The sequence below is a fragment of the Oncorhynchus masou genome, unplaced genomic scaffold (assembly GCF_036934945.1).
Source record: "Oncorhynchus masou masou isolate Uvic2021 unplaced genomic scaffold, UVic_Omas_1.1 unplaced_scaffold_2073, whole genome shotgun sequence".
In the NCBI taxonomy this organism is placed as follows: Eukaryota; Metazoa; Chordata; class Actinopteri; order Salmoniformes; family Salmonidae; genus Oncorhynchus; species Oncorhynchus masou.
This window is the reverse complement of record NW_027008559.1, coordinates 48,350-64,470: the sequence shown is the minus strand read 5'-3', so window position 1 is coordinate 64,470 and position 16,121 is coordinate 48,350. Positions and strand designations below refer to the sequence as shown.

Genomic DNA, 16,121 nt, shown 5'->3' with positions numbered 1-16,121 from the left:
TGTGTTCTAACATAACGTAGATGTGTTCTATCATAACGTGGATGTGTTCTAACATAACGTGGATGTGTTCTACCATAACGTATGTGTTCTATCATAACGTGGATGTGTTCTAACATAACGTGGATGTGTTCTATCATAACGTGGATGTGTTCTATCATAACGTGGATGTGTTCTAACATAACGTGGATGCGTTCTATCATAACGTGGATGTGTTCTATCATAACGTGGATGTGTTCTAACATAACGTGGATGTGTTCTATCATAACGTGGATGTGTTCTAACATAATGTGGATGTATTCTATCATAACGTGGATGTGTTCTATCATAACGTGGATGTGTTCTATCATAACGTGGATGTGTTCTAACATAACGTGGATGTGTTCTATCATAACGTGGATGTGTTCTAACATAACGTGGATGCGTTCTATCATAACGTGGATGTGTTCTAACATAACGTGGATGTGTTCCATCATAACGTGGATGTGTTCTAACATAACGTGGATGTGTTCTATCATAACGTGGATGTGTTCCATCATAACGTGGATGTGTTCTATCATAACGTGGATGTGTTCTATCATAACGTGGATGTGTTCCATCATAACGTGGATGTGTTCTAACATAACATGGATGTGTTCTATCATAATGTGGATGTGTTCTATCATAACGTGGATGTGTTCTATCATAACGTGGATGTGTTCTAACATAACGTGGATGTGTTCTATCATAATGTGGATGTGTTCTATCATAATGTGGATGTGTTCTAAGATAACGTGTATGTGTTCTATCATAACATGGATGTGTTCCATCATAACGTGGGTGTGTTCTAACAGAACGTGGATGTGTTCTATCATAACGTGGATGTGTTCCATCATAACGTGGATGTGTTCTAACATAACGTGGATGTGTTCTATCATAATGTGGATGTGTTCTATCATAATGTGGATGTGTTCTAAGATAACGTGGATGTGTTCTATCATAACATGGATGTGTTCCATCATAACGTGGATGTGTTCTAACAGAACGTGGATGTGTTCTAACATAACGTAGATGTGTTCTAACATAACGTGGATGTGTTCTAACATAACGTGGATGTGTTCTAACATAACGTGGATGTGTTCTAAGATAACGTGGATGTGTTCTAACATAACGTGGATGTGTTCTAACATAACGTGGATGTGTTCTAAGATAACGTGGATGTGTTCTAACATAACGTGGATGTGTTCCATCATAACGTGGATGTGTTCCATCATAACGTGGATGTGTTCTATCATAACGTAGATGTGTTCTACCATAACGTGGATGTGTTCTATCATAACGTGGATGTGTTCTAGCATAACGTGGATGTGTTCTATCATAACGTGGATGTGTTCCATCATAACGTGGATGTGTTCTATCATAACGTGGATGTATTCTAACATAACGTGGATGTGTTCCATCATAACGTGGATGTGTTCTAACATAACGTGGATGTGATCTATCATAACGTGGATGTGTTCCATCATAACGTGGATGTGTTCTACCATAACGTGGATGTGTTCTAACATAACGTGGATGTGTTCTAACATAACGTGGATGTGTTCTAACATAACGTAGATGTGTTCTATCATAACGTGGATGTGTTCTAACATAACGTGGATGTGTTCTACCATAACGTAGATGTGTTCTATCATAACGTGGATGTGTTCTAACATAACGTGGATGTGTTCTATCATAACGTGGATGTGTTCTATCATAACGTGGATGTGTTCTAACATAACGTGGATGCGTTCTATCATAACGGATGTGTTCTATCATAACGTGGATGTGTTCTAACATAACGTGGATGTGTTCTATCATAACGTGGATGTGTTCTAACATAACGTGGATGTATTCTATCATAACGTGGATGTGTTCTATCATAACGTGGATGTGTTCTATCATAACGTGGATGTGTTCTAACATAACGTGGATGTGTTCTATCATAACGTGGATGTGTTCTAACATAACGTGGATGCGTTCTATCATAACGTGGATGTGTTCTAACATAACGTGGATGTGTTCTAACATAACGTGGATGTGTTCTAACATAACGTGGATGTGTTCTATCATAACGTGGATGTGTTCTATCATAACGTGGATGTGTTCTAACATAACGTGGATGCGTTCTATCATAACGTGGATGTGTTCTAACATAACGTGGATGTGTTCTATCATAACGTGGATGTGTTCTATCATAACGTGGATGTGTTCTATCATAACGTGGATGTGTTCTAACATAACGTGGATGTGTTCTATCATAATGTGGATGTGTTCTATCATAATGTGGATGTGTTCTAAGATAACGTGTATGTGTTCTATCATAACATGGATGTGTTCCATCATAACGTGTGTGTTCTAACAGAACGTGGATGTGTTCTATCATAACGTGGATGTGTTCCATCATAACGTGGATGTGTTCTAACATAACGTGGATGTGTTCTATCATAATGTGGATGTGTTCTATCATAATGTGGATGTGTTCTAAGATAACGTGGATGTGTTCTATCATAACATGGATGTGTTCCATCATAACGTGGATGTGTTCTAACAGAACGTGGATGTGTTCTAACATAACGTAGATGTGTTCTAACATAACGTGGATGTGTTCTAACATAACGTGGATGTGTTCTAACATAACGTGGATGTGTTCTAAGATAACGTGGATGTGTTCTAACATAACGTGGATGTGTTCTAACATAACGTGGATGTGTTCTAAGATAACGTGGATGTGTTCTAACATAACGTGGATGTGTTCTATCATAACGTGGATGTGTTCCATCATAACGTGGATGTGTTCTATCATAACGTAGATGTGTTCTACCATAACGTGGATGTGTTCTATCATAACGTGGATGTGTTCCATCATAACGTGGATGTGTTCTATCATAACGTGGATGTATTCTAACATAACGTGGATGTGTTCCATCATAACGTGGATGTGTTCTAACATAACGTGGATGTGATCTATCATAACGTGGATGTGTTCCATCATAACGTGGATGTGTTCTACCATAACGTGGATGTGTTCTAACATAACGTGGATGTGTTCTAACATAACGTGGATGTGTTCTAACATAACGTAGATGTGTTCTATCATAACGTGGATGTGTTCTAACATAACGTGGATGTGTTCTACCATAACGTAGATGTGTTCTATCATAACGTGGATGTGTTCTAACATAACGTGGATGTGTTCTATCATAACGTGGATGTGTTCTATCATAACGTGGATGTGTTCTAACATAACGTGGATGCGTTCTATCATAACGTGGATGTGTTCTATCATAACGTGGATGTGTTCTAACATAACGTGGATGTGTTCTATCATAACGTGGATGTGTTCTAACATAACGTGGATGTATTCTATCATAACGTGGATGTGTTCTATCATAACGTGGATGTGTTCTATCATAACGTGGATGTGTTCTAACATAACGTGGATGTGTTCTATCATAACGTGGATGTGTTCTAACATAACGTGGATGCGTTCTATCATAACGTGGATGTGTTCTAACATAACGTGGATGTGTTCTAACATAACGTGGATGTGTTCTAACATAACGTGGATGTGTTCTATCATAACGTGGATGTCCATACACCCAGGAAATCTCCCATTGGGAGACCTGTAATGTGGTTGTAATGACGTCAGCTCAACGAGCTGGTGACCTTTACTGACCTGGAGGAACCCGCTAGGGTCGCTCTACACACACGCACGCACGCACGCACGCACGCACACCTGGAGGAACCCGCTAGGGTCGTTCTACACGTACACACACATACACACACACACACCTGTAGGAACCCGCTAGGGTCGTTCTACGTACACACACACACACACACCTGTAGGAACCCGCAAGGGTCGTTCTACAAGCACACACACACACACACGCACACACCTGTAGGAACCCGCTGGGGTCGTTCTCCTTGATGACCTCCACACAATATTCCATCAGGCCTGTTGTCTGGCGCAGCTTCACTGTACAATGAGATATTTGATCCCTCACCACCTGGGAGGGAGAGAGGAAGGGAGGAAGAGAGGGAGGAAGAGAGGGAGGGAGAGAGAGAGGAAGGGAGGGAGGAAGAGAGAGGAAGAGAGGGAGGGAGGGAGATAATTCAAATTATAAGAGAGAATAGATAGGTATTAGGGAGGGACACATACTGTATTAAACAGCAGAGGTTTCAGTGGTTGAATAATAATAACAATAATAATAATAAGAGTGGCGCTTAAGACATCAGAGCAGGAAGTAGAGAAGGGAAGGACAAGAAAGAGAGGAGAGGAAGCAGAGAAGCCGAGGAGAGGAAAAGAGAAGAGAAGAGGAAGGAGAGAAGATGAGGAGAGGAAGGAGATAAGAGGAGGAGAGGAAAAGAGAAGAGGAAGAGAGGAAGGAGAGGAGGAGAGGAAGGAGAAAAGAAGAGGGAGAGAAAGGAGATAAAAGGAGGAGAGGAAAAGAGAAGAGGAAGAGAAGATGAGGAGAGGAAGGAGATAAGAGGAGGAGAGGAAAAGAGAAGAGGAAGAGAGGAAGGAGAGAAGATGAGGAGAGGAAGGAGATAAGAGGGGGAGAGGAAGAGAGGAAGGAGATAAGAGGAGGAGAGGAAGGAGAGAAGATGAGGAGAGGAAGGAGAAAAGAAGAGGGAGAGAAAGGGATTGGAGGAAGTGGCATCATTGACAATATGTGACTAATTTCAGAAAACTAAGCACATGTCGCTCGGCACTACTTCACAAGAGAGGCATTTTAACTTTAAATGTTTTTAATGGCAGAAATGCCTTCTAGAACATGTGAACTTTCATGTGTCTTAATAAATTACACACCTAGTTGGTTTCGCCAAGGAAAAAGACCATGATTGGCTGAGATAATGGATGGGCTGGACATGCAGAGAGTTAAGTTCTGATTGGTCTACCATGTAGCACGCTTCCGTCTATAACATGAGCTGCTCAGTATGTGTAGGTGATCCTTTCTATCACAGATTGTTTTTGAACGATATCACAAATAACTGCAAAAGTGTTGCTAATGCTCTCCACTTTCGAGAGGACCGGGTTTTGAAAGCAGTGGAATGCAGAATATATGATAGCTAAGGAGATGGAGAACATTTAGGTCGTCAGATTGCAAATATGCAGAGGGAATCGAAAAGAGAACACACACAGAAGGCTGTTGTATGAAACGCCTGTCTTCGGATTACATCGTTAACACTTAGAGCGACCGTGGCATCTGTGACAGAGAGGGAGAAGCTTTAATCCAAGTCCATGCGGAAGAGAGTCTAGCTAGCTACATTTTCAGATATTTTACAAGTTTCAAATTTAGTTAGAAAGTCATTTTCATTGCAAGTTAAAGCGTAAAGCGTACTGTTAGCTAGCTGGCTAATGTTACCTGTCTGGCTGGCTCAGTAGCTAACGTTAACATGTATGATCTGTGTAGTATGCTACTGTTAGCTAGCTAGCTAATGTCAGCTGTCTGGCTGGCTCAGTAGCTAACGTTAATGTGTATGATCTGTGTAGTATGCTACTGTTAGCTAGCTAATGTTAGCTGTCTGGCTGGCTCAGTAGCTAACGTTAACGTGTATGATCTGTGTAGCATGCTGTGGAGTATGCTACTGTTAGCTAGCTAGCTAATGTTAGCTGTCTGGCTGGCTCAGTAGCTAATGTTAACGTGTATGATCTGTGTAGTATGCTACTGTTAGCTCGCTAGCTAATGTTAGCTGTCTGGCTGGCTCAGTAGCTAACGTTAACGTGTATGATCTGTGTAGCATGCTGTGTAGTATGCTACTCTTAGCTAGCTAGCTAATGTTAGCTGTCTGGCTGGCTCAGTAGCTAACGTTAACATGTATGATCTGTGTAGTATGCTACTGTTAGCTCGCTAGCTAATGTTAGCTGTCTGGCTGGCTCAGTAGCTAACGTTAACGTGTATGATCTGTGTAGCATGCTGTGTAGTATGCTACTCTTAGCTAGCTAGCTAATGTTAGCTGTCTGGCTGGCTCAGTAGCTAACGTTAACGTGTATGATCTGTGTAGTATGCTACTGTTAGCAAGCTAGCTAATGTTAGCTGTCTGGCTGGCTCAGTAGCTAACGTTAACGTGTATGATCTGTGTAGTATGCTACTGTTAGCAAGCTAGCTAATGTTAGCTGTCTGGCTGGCTCAGTAGCTAACGTTAACGTGTATGATCTGTGTAGTATGCTACTGTTAGCAGGCTAGCTAATGTTAGCTGTCTGGCTGGCTCAGTAGCTAACGTTAACGTGTATGATCTGTGTAGTATGCTACTGTTAGCAGGCTAGCTAATGTTAGCTGTCTGGCTGGCTCAGTAGCTAACGTTAACGTGTATGATCTGTGTAGTATGCTACTGTTAGCTAGCTAGCTAATGTTAGCTGTCTGGCTGGCTCAGTAGCTAACGTTAACGTGTATGATCTGTGTAGTATGCTACTGTTAGCTAGCTAGCTAATGTTAGCTGTCTGGCTGGCTCAGTAGCTAACGTTAACGTGTATGATCTGTGTAGTATGCTACTGTTAGCTAGCTAGCTAATGTTAGCTGTCTGGCTGGCTCAGTAGCTAACGTTAACGTGTATGATCTGTGTAGTATGCTACTGTTAGCAGGCTAGCTAATGTTAGCTGTCTGGCTGGCTTAGTAGCTAACGTTAACGTGTATGATCTGTGTAGTATGCTACTGTTAGCAGGCTAGCTAATGTTAGCTGTCTGGCTGGCTCAGTAGCTAACGTTAACGTGTATGATCTGTGTAGTATGCTTACAGCATATCAGTATGAAATGTTAAACTCATGTTCCATGGTTTTGATTTCAGGAGATCCATGTTAAAAAAAACACTGTTTATGGTATACTGGTATGTAATCACCTTGACGACCCTACTCCCAGGCCACAACACACTGGGTATGTCCGAAATGGCACCCTATTTCATATATAGTGCACCCTATTCCCTATGTAGTGAACTACTTTAAACCAGGACCCATAGTGCACCCTATTCCCTATGTAGTGAACTACTTTAAAGTAGTGCACTACATAGGGAATAGGGTGCCATTTGAGTCTGAACCCCAGCCTCGACTTTGAGCTGTTTAGATAGATGTTACCTAGCAACACTAGTCCAGCAACTGCTAGTCTGATGATTTTTAAATGTGTTGTGTGTCACCGTGTGTGTGTGTGTCACTGTGTGTGTGTGTGTCACTGTGTGTGTGTGTGTGTCACTGTGTGTGTGTCACTGTGTGTGTCACTGTTTGTGTGTGAGTGTGTCACTGTGTGTGTGTGTGTGTGTGTGTGTGTGTGTGTGTGTGTGTGTGTGTGTGTGTGTGTGTGTGTGTGTGTGTGTGTGTGTGTGTGTGTGTGTGTGTGTCACTGTGTGTGTCACTGTGTGTGTCACTGTTTGTGTGTGAGTGTGTCACTGTGTGTGTGTGTGTGTGTGTGTGTGTGTGTGTGTGTGTGTGTGTGTCACTGTGTGTGTGTGTGTGTGTGCGTGTGTGCGTGTGTGTGTGTGTGTGTGTGTCACTGTGTGTGTGTGTGTGTGTGTGTGTGTGTGTGTGTCACTGTGTGTCACTGTGTGTCACTGTGTGTGTGTGTGTGTGTGTCACTGTCTCTCTCTCTCCCTGGTCTCTCTATCCCCCTAGTCTCTCTCTCTATATCTCCCTGGTCTGTGAGAGCCAGAAATCTTGCTTGTTTGTAGGTGACCAAATACTTATTTTCCACCATAATTTGCAAATAAATTCATAAAAAAATCCTACAATGTGATTTTCTGGATTTTTTTCCTCATTTTGTCTGTCATAGTTGAAGTGTACCTATGATGACAATTACAGGCCTCTCTCATCTTTTTAAGTGCGAGAACTTGCACAATTGGTGGCTGACTAAATACTTTTTTGCCCCACTGTATATACAGTGTTGTAACAATGTACAAATGGTTAAAGTACACAGGGAAAATAAATAAGCATAAATATGGGTTGTATTTACAATGGTGTTTGTTCTTCACTGGCTGCCCTTTTCTTGTGGCAACAGGTCACAAATCTTGCTGCTGTGATGGCACACTGTGGTATTTCACCCAGTAGTCTCTCTCTCTCCCTGGTCTCTCTCTCTCTCTCTCTCTCTGGTCTCTCTCTCTCTCTATCTCTCCCTGGTCTCTCTCTCTCTCTCCCTGGTGTCTCTCCTCTCTCTCTCTGTCTCTCTCTCTCTCTCCCTCTCTCTCTCTCTCTGTCTCTCTCTCTCTCCCTCTCTCTCTCTGTCTCTCTCTCTCTCTCTCTCTCCCTGGTCTCTCCATATCCCTGGTCTGTGATTATTTGGTCACTCCTTTCGACCACGGTGCATTTTATATGGTACATGGAGACGGATTGGAATGAAGACCTGGGAACCACAACGATGTTTGAGCTCTTTTCCTGCCAGGCCTGTGGACTAGCTGGTGGACTGACCCCTGACCCCTGGCCCAGTAGACTGTAATAATGTAGACTCTGGATGGCTCCCTGTTCCCTGTAGTGCACTACTTTAGACCACAGCTCTATATAGGGAATAGGGTTCCATTTATAGTGCACTACTTTAGACCAGAGCTCTCTGTGGAGAATAGGGGCGCAGGGTAGCCTAGTGGTTAGAGCGTTGGACTAGTAACCGGAAGGTTGCGAGTTCAAACCCCCGAGCTGACAAGGTACAAATCTGTCGTTCTGCCCCTGAACAGGTAGTTAACCCACTGTTCCCAGGCCGTCATTGAAAATAAGAATTTGTTCTTAACTGACTTGCCTGGTTAAAAAAAGGTAAAAAAAAATAAAAAATAGGGTTCCATTTATAGTGCACTACTTTAGACCAGAACTGTATATAGAGAATAGGGTTCCATTTATAGTGCACTACTTTAGACCAGAACTGTATATAGAGAATAGGGTTCCATTTATAGTGCACTACTTTAGACCAGAACTGTATATAGAGAATAGGGTTCCATTTATAGTGCACTACTTTAGACCAGAACTGTATATAGAGAATAGGGTTCCATTTATAGTGCACTACTTTAGACCAGAACTGTATATAGAGTATAGGGTTCCATTTATAGTGCACTACTTTAGACCAGAACTGTATATAGAGAATAGGGTTCCATTTATAGTGCACTACTTTAGACCAGAGCTGTATATAGAGAATAGGGTTCCATTTATAGTGCACTACTTTAGACCAGAACTCTATATAGAGAATAGGGTTCAATTTATAGTGCACTACTTTAGACCAGAGCTCTATATAGAGAATAGTGTTCAATTTATAGTGCACTACTTTAGACTAGAGCTGTATATAGGGAATAGGGTGCTATTTGTACTGTATGTGTGCTCCTGTGTGGCCCTGGGCCCAGGCTGTGGTGTCAGGTTGTCCACACCCCTGCAGTGGCCCTGGGCACCGCTCCAAGAGGTGCTTCTCTTCTCACTGCAGACAACCGGCTTCCTGTTGAACAGAAAATGTTTAACCACCCTCCTCCTCTCCTCTCTTCCCCATCATCCCCTCACCCCTCTACTCACCCCTCTCACCTCTCCTCCACCACTCCCCCTTACCCCTCCTCTCTCCCCACCCCTCTCACCTCTCCCCTCCTCTCCTCCCCCTTGACCAGGGCCACATAACACTGGTTACAAGTAGTGCACTATATAGGGAATAGGGTGCCATTTGGGATGTACTGATGAGCCCAGATCCATTTGTCTGGGTTATGTCAGGTGGGAGGAATTACATTTCAATTACTTGGTGAAGACAATAAGGTGTGAGAGAGAGAGAGAGAGAGAGAGAGAGAGAGATAACTTCAGAGAGGGGAGAGAGAGAGAGCAAGAGAGACACAGAGAGAGAAAATAACTCCAGAGAGTGGGAGAGAGAGAGAGAGAGCGAGGGGGAGAGAGAAAGAGAGAGATAGAGAGAGAGAGAAATAACTCCAGAGAGAGAGAGAGAGAGAGAGAAAATAACTCAGGGAGAGAGAGAGAGAGAGAGAGAGAGAGAGAGAGAGAGAGAATAACCTCAGAGAGAGAGAGAGAGAGAGAGAGAAATAACTCAGGGAGAGAGAGAGAGAGAGAGAGAGAGAGAGAGAGAGAGCAAGAGAGACACAGAGAGAGAGAAATAACTCCAGAGAGTGGGAGAGAGAGAGAGAGAGCGAGGGGGAGAGAGAGAGAGAGAGAGAGAGAAATAACTCCAGAGAGAGAGAGAGAGAGAGAGAGAGAGAAATAACTACAGGGAGAGAGAGAGAGAGAGAGAGAGAGAGAGAGAGAGAGAGAGAGAGAGAGAGAGAAATAACTCAGAGAGAGAGAGAGAGAGAGAGAGAGAGAGAGAGAGAAATAACTCAGAGAGAGAGAGAGAGAGAGAGAGAGAGAGAGAGAGAGAGAGAGAGAGAGAAATAACTCCAGAGAGAGAGAGAGAGAGAGAGAGAGCTGTAAAAGAGGGCAGAATAAAGAGGTAGAGGACAGAGGTATGTGGAAGTGGGCCACTGCCTGTCTCTCTCTCTCTCTCTGCAGAGCTGGTGGGGCCAGGAACCATTCCTCTCTGAGTCACTCGTGGCCGGGGTCATTAAACACTGTCGTACCCATTCAGCATCACAGCCAAAACGGTCTGAAACAGATACAGGGTCAGAGTGGGCCAGAGACCTGGAAAAAACGGGGACACTCCACATGAAAGAAGACTATAGTGTATACTATGGTAAGATTACTATAGTATTTACTGTAGTGTTTTTGCAGACTGAAGTATACTGAAGCATTTACTGTCGTGTTTTAGATCACAGACTAAGGACACTAGATCACAGACTAAGGACACTAGATCACAGACTAAGGACACTAGATTACAGACTAAGGACACTAACTCTAGATCACAGACTAAGGACACTAGATCACAGACTAAGGACACTAGATCACAGACTAAGGACACTAGATCACAGACTAAAGACACTAGATCACAGACTAAGGACACTAGATCACAGACTAAGGACACTAGATCACAGACTAAAGACACTAGATCACAGACTAGATCACAGACTAAGGACACTAGATCACAGACTAGATCACAGACTAAGGACACTAGATCACAGACTAAGGACACTAGATCACAGACTAAGGACACTAGATCACAGACTAAGGACACTAGATCACAGACTAAGGACACTAGATCACAGACTAAGGACACTAGATTACAGACTAAGGACACTAACTCTAGATCACAGACTAAGGACACTAGATCACAGACTAAAGACACTAGATCACAGACTAAGGACACTAGATCATAGACTAAGGACACTAGATCACAGACTAAAGACACTAGATCACAGACTAGATCACAGACTAAGGACACTAGATCACAGACTAGATCACAGACTAAGGACACTAGATCACAGACTAAGGACACTAGATCACAGACTAAGGACACTAGATCACAGACTAAAGACACTAGATCACAGACTAGATCACAGACTAAGGACACTAGATCACAGACTAAGGACACTAGATCACAGACTAAGGACACTAGATCACAGACTAAGGACACTAGATCACAGACTAAGGACACTAGATCACAGACTAAGGACACTAGATCACAGACTAAAGACACTAGATCACAGACTAAAGACACTAGATCACAGGCTGAAGACACTAGATCACAGACTAAAGACACTAGATCACAGACTAAAGACACTAGATCACAGACTAAGGACACTAGATCACAGACTAAGGACACTAGATCACAGACTAAGGACACTAGATCACAGACTAAAGACACTAGATCACAGACTAAAGACACTAGATCACAGACTAAAGACACTAGATCACAGGCTGAAGACACTAGATCACAGACTAAAGACACTAGATCACAGACTAAAGACACTAGATCACAGACTAAAGACACTAGATCACCGACTAAGGACACTAGATCACAGACTAAGGACACTAGATCACAGACTAAGGACACTAGATCACAGACTAAGGACACTAGATCACAGACTAAAGACACTAGATCACAGACTAAAGACACTAGATCACAGACTAAAGACACTAGATCACAGACTAAAGACACTAGATCACAGACTAAAGACACTAGATCACAGACTAAAGACACTAGATCACAGACTAAAGACACTAGATCACAGACTAAAGACACGAGATCACAGACTAAAGACACTAGATCACTGACTAAAGATACTAGATCACAGACTAAAGACACTAGATCACAGACTATAGACACTAGATCACAGACTAAAGACACTAGATCACAGACTAAAGACACTAGATCACAGACTAAAGACACTAGATCACAGACTAAAGACACTAGATCACAGACTAAAGATACTAGATCACAGACTAAAGACACTAGATCACAGACTAAAGACACTAGATCACAGACTAAAGACACTAGATCACAGACTAAAGACACTAGATCAAAGACTAAAGACACTAGATCACAGGCTGAAGACACTAGATCACAGACTACACAGACAGAAGCACAAAACAAAGACATGGGATTGTCTTTAACAATGTGATCTGCTGACTGTGCTCCCACCACCTGTCCTCTCTGTTGTCTCTTGTTCTGTGTTTTTGTGGACAACTCTCCTGCGTTTCCCTCCACTCTCCTCCCCTTCTTCCTGTCCTCCTTTTCCTCTCCTCCGTCCATCTGCACGAGGCTACTAGCCGCTCTCCTCTCTGTTACATTCTGTATCTTTGTGGATATCCCTCCTGGGTGTCTCTCCTCCTCTACCATCCTCCCCTCCACCTCCTCCTCCTCTGCCTCCTGCCTCCCTCCCCTGTGGCCATCAACACTAGACACTAGCCTTTCACCCAGGGTTTTACCGAGGGAATGGGCCCTGCACTTTCATTGGTCGTTCACAGCCAGGTGTGTCTTTATGTGATGGACAGAGTAGAAATTAGTGCACTATATAGGGAATAGCGATACATTTAGGATGCAGAGAGAGTGTACTGAGGAATACAGAACGATCAGTCTCTCCACAGTGGCTGTGGATGGAGGTTCATTTCAATATATACACCAGTAGTTCTGAGTAGGGCTGTTACGGTGACTGTATTATCGCCACACCGGCAGTCATGAGTCATGAAGGCAGTCAAATTCCATGTTACCGTTTATTCCCGTTAATTAGGCTTCTCCAAGCTCTGATGCTGCTGATGGTCATTAGTAGCCTACCAAACTTACTAAATGCCTGGTACTCAGCACTCTATTGTCCCTCTAATCAGTCTGACATCAATGTAAATGTAATGGAACATCAAACACTTCATGAGAGCCCATGAGCTCATGTTACGCAACATTTCTATAGGCTATGCAATCGTACGCGAACACTGAGTGATGGCCTCTATTAAAAAGAGGAGGATCAGCTTAGTAGGCTAGGCCTACTATATTTATTTCTCAACTTTCCTAATTTTAAGCACATTGATTATATTTACAACAGGAGTATAGTCTTAACTGGTTGGCATGAAAATGAACCACGGGGAAAAGGGTCCTCCATTCGCTATTTAAATGCAGAGATGACATTTTCTCGCTGCCCCTGTTTTGAGACAGGTGCATGATAATGGTCCATTTCTAAACTTAACATAACTTCAAATTGATCAGAAATACAGTGTAGACATCGTTAATGTTTTAAATGACTATTGTCGCTGGATTTTCTATGGAATATCTACATAGGCGTACAGAGGCCCATTATCAGCAACCATCACTCCTGTGTTCCAATGGCACGTTGCGTTAGCTAATCCAAGTTTATCATTTTAAAAGGCTAATTGAAAAGGGTTACAATATTGTTTAGTATATGTAAAGACAAGATTAAATCAAGAATAGTCTGATGGGTGAAAATATTAACCTATCACTTGTGAATGATGGCCAGTTTAAGGCAAATCATAGTCTCACACCTCATGTAGTCTAGCCCATAGTCCTATATGTTTTAATAAGGTTAGTATCACACCTCATGTAGTCTAGTCCAGAGTCCTATAAGGTTAGTATCACACCTCATGTAGCCTAGCCCATAGTCCTATAAGGTTAGTATCACACCTCATGTAGTCTAGCCCATAGTCCTATATGTTTTAATAAGGTTAGTATCACACCTCATGTAGTCTAGTCCATAGTCCTATATGTTTTAATAAGGTTAGTATCACACCTCATGTAGTCTAGTCCATAGTCCTATAAGGTTAGTATCACACCTCATGTAGCCTAGCACATAGTCCTATATGTTTTAATAAGGTTAGTATCACACCTCATGTAGTCTAGTCCATAGTCCTATAAGGTTAGTATCACACCTCATGTAGTCTAGTCCATAGTCCTATAAGGTTAGTATCACACCTCATGTAGCCTAGCACATAGGCCTATAAGTTTTGATAAGGTTTGTATCACAACTAAAGTGACCGAATAACGTCTTAAAAGCACATGAATCCGCTTTACAACAAGTGTAGGGCCTAACTGGTATACATTCGCAGCACGTGAGAATCAAGTTTGGGCAAGTTGATTTTCACAATTTAAAAAAACGGATTATCGCATTTGTGGTCACTTTTGATAATGGTGTTTTCCTGCCATTCACGCCGTGTGCGCATTGCTGCGCTTACAATGTGAAAAAAAATAATCTCATAGTTTATCAACATTTATTATTTTTATTTTTTTGTGAATTTTCCCCCAATTTCGTGGTATCCAATTGTTTTAGTAGCCTAGCCCACATTGTTAGTAGCTACTATCTTGTCTCATCGCTACAACTCCCGTACGAACTCGGGAGAGACGAAGGTTGAAAGTCATGCGTCCTCCGATACACAATCTTGTCCGCTAAATGAACTAGTGTAGCCCACAGCCATATGTCATAGCCAGATCAGGACACTAACACAAGGACAACTCAGAGTATGCTATTCTGTCCTTCTGAAATAGACCACATTTTCTTCATTATAGACATATCTAAAATAAATAATGGATTTATTGTGATGGTGTAGGCTATATTACATGGATTTATTGTGATGGTGTAGGCTATATTACATGGATTTATTGTGATGGTGTAGGCTATATTACATGGGTTTATTGTGATGGTGTAGGCTATATTACATGGATTTATTGTGATGGTGTAGACAATATTACATGGGTTTATTGTGATGGTGTAGGCTATATTACATGGATTTATTGTGATGGTGTAGGCTATATTACATGGATTTATTGTGATGGTGTAGGCTATATTACATGGATTTATTGTGATGGCGTAGGCTATTTTACATGGATTTATTGTGATGGTGTAGACAATATTACATGGATTCATTGTGATGGTGTAGGCTATATTACATGGATTTATTGTGATGGTGTAGGCTATATTACATGGGTTTATTGTGATGGTGTAGGCTATAATACATGGATTTATTGTGATGGTGTAGGCTATATTACATGGATTTATTGTGATGGTGTAGCCTATATTACATGGATTCATTGTGATGGTGTAGACTATATTACATGGATTTATTGTGATGGTGTAGGCTATATTACATGGGTTTATTGTGATGGTGTAGGCTATATTACATGGATTTATTGTGATGGTGTAGGCTATATTACATGGATTTATTGTGATGGTGTAGGCTATATTACATGGATTTATTGTGATGGTGTAGACTATATTACATGGATTTATTGTGATGGTGTAGACTATATTACATGGATTCATTGTGATGGTGTAGGCTATATTACATGGGTTTATTGTGATGGTGTAGGCTATATTACATGGATTTATTGTGATGGTGTAGGCTATATAACATGGATTTATTGTGATGGTGTAGGCTATATTACATGGGTTTATTGTGATGGTGTAGGCTATATTACATGGGTTTATTGTGATGGTGTAGGCTATATTACATGGATTTATTGTGATGGTGTAGGCTATATTACATGGATTTATTGTGATGGTGTAGGCTATATTCCATGGATTTATTGTGATGGTGTAGACTATATTACATGGATTCATTGTGATGGTGTAGGCTATATTACATGGATTTATTGTGATGGTGTAACTATATTACATGGATTTATTGTGATGGTGTAGGCTATATTACATGGATTCATTGTGATGGTGTAGACTATATTACATGTGTTTATAAGACTGTTTAAACTGTTGATGTTCCAAAGGTCTGCCTCAGTGGCTGGTAGGATATATGTGGAAGCCAGGAGATGATAAATGTTAATTAAT

The 16,121-nt window shown here is 41.7% G+C and overlaps 1 pseudogene; it reads right to left on the bottom strand.

Moving 5' to 3' along the window:
• LOC135532865 (E3 ubiquitin-protein ligase TRIM9-like) overlaps positions 1 to 12,592 on the bottom strand; it is a 33,045-nt pseudogene extending 20,453 nt beyond the window's left edge.
• Positions 12,593 to 16,121: the final 3,529 nt, after the last annotated feature.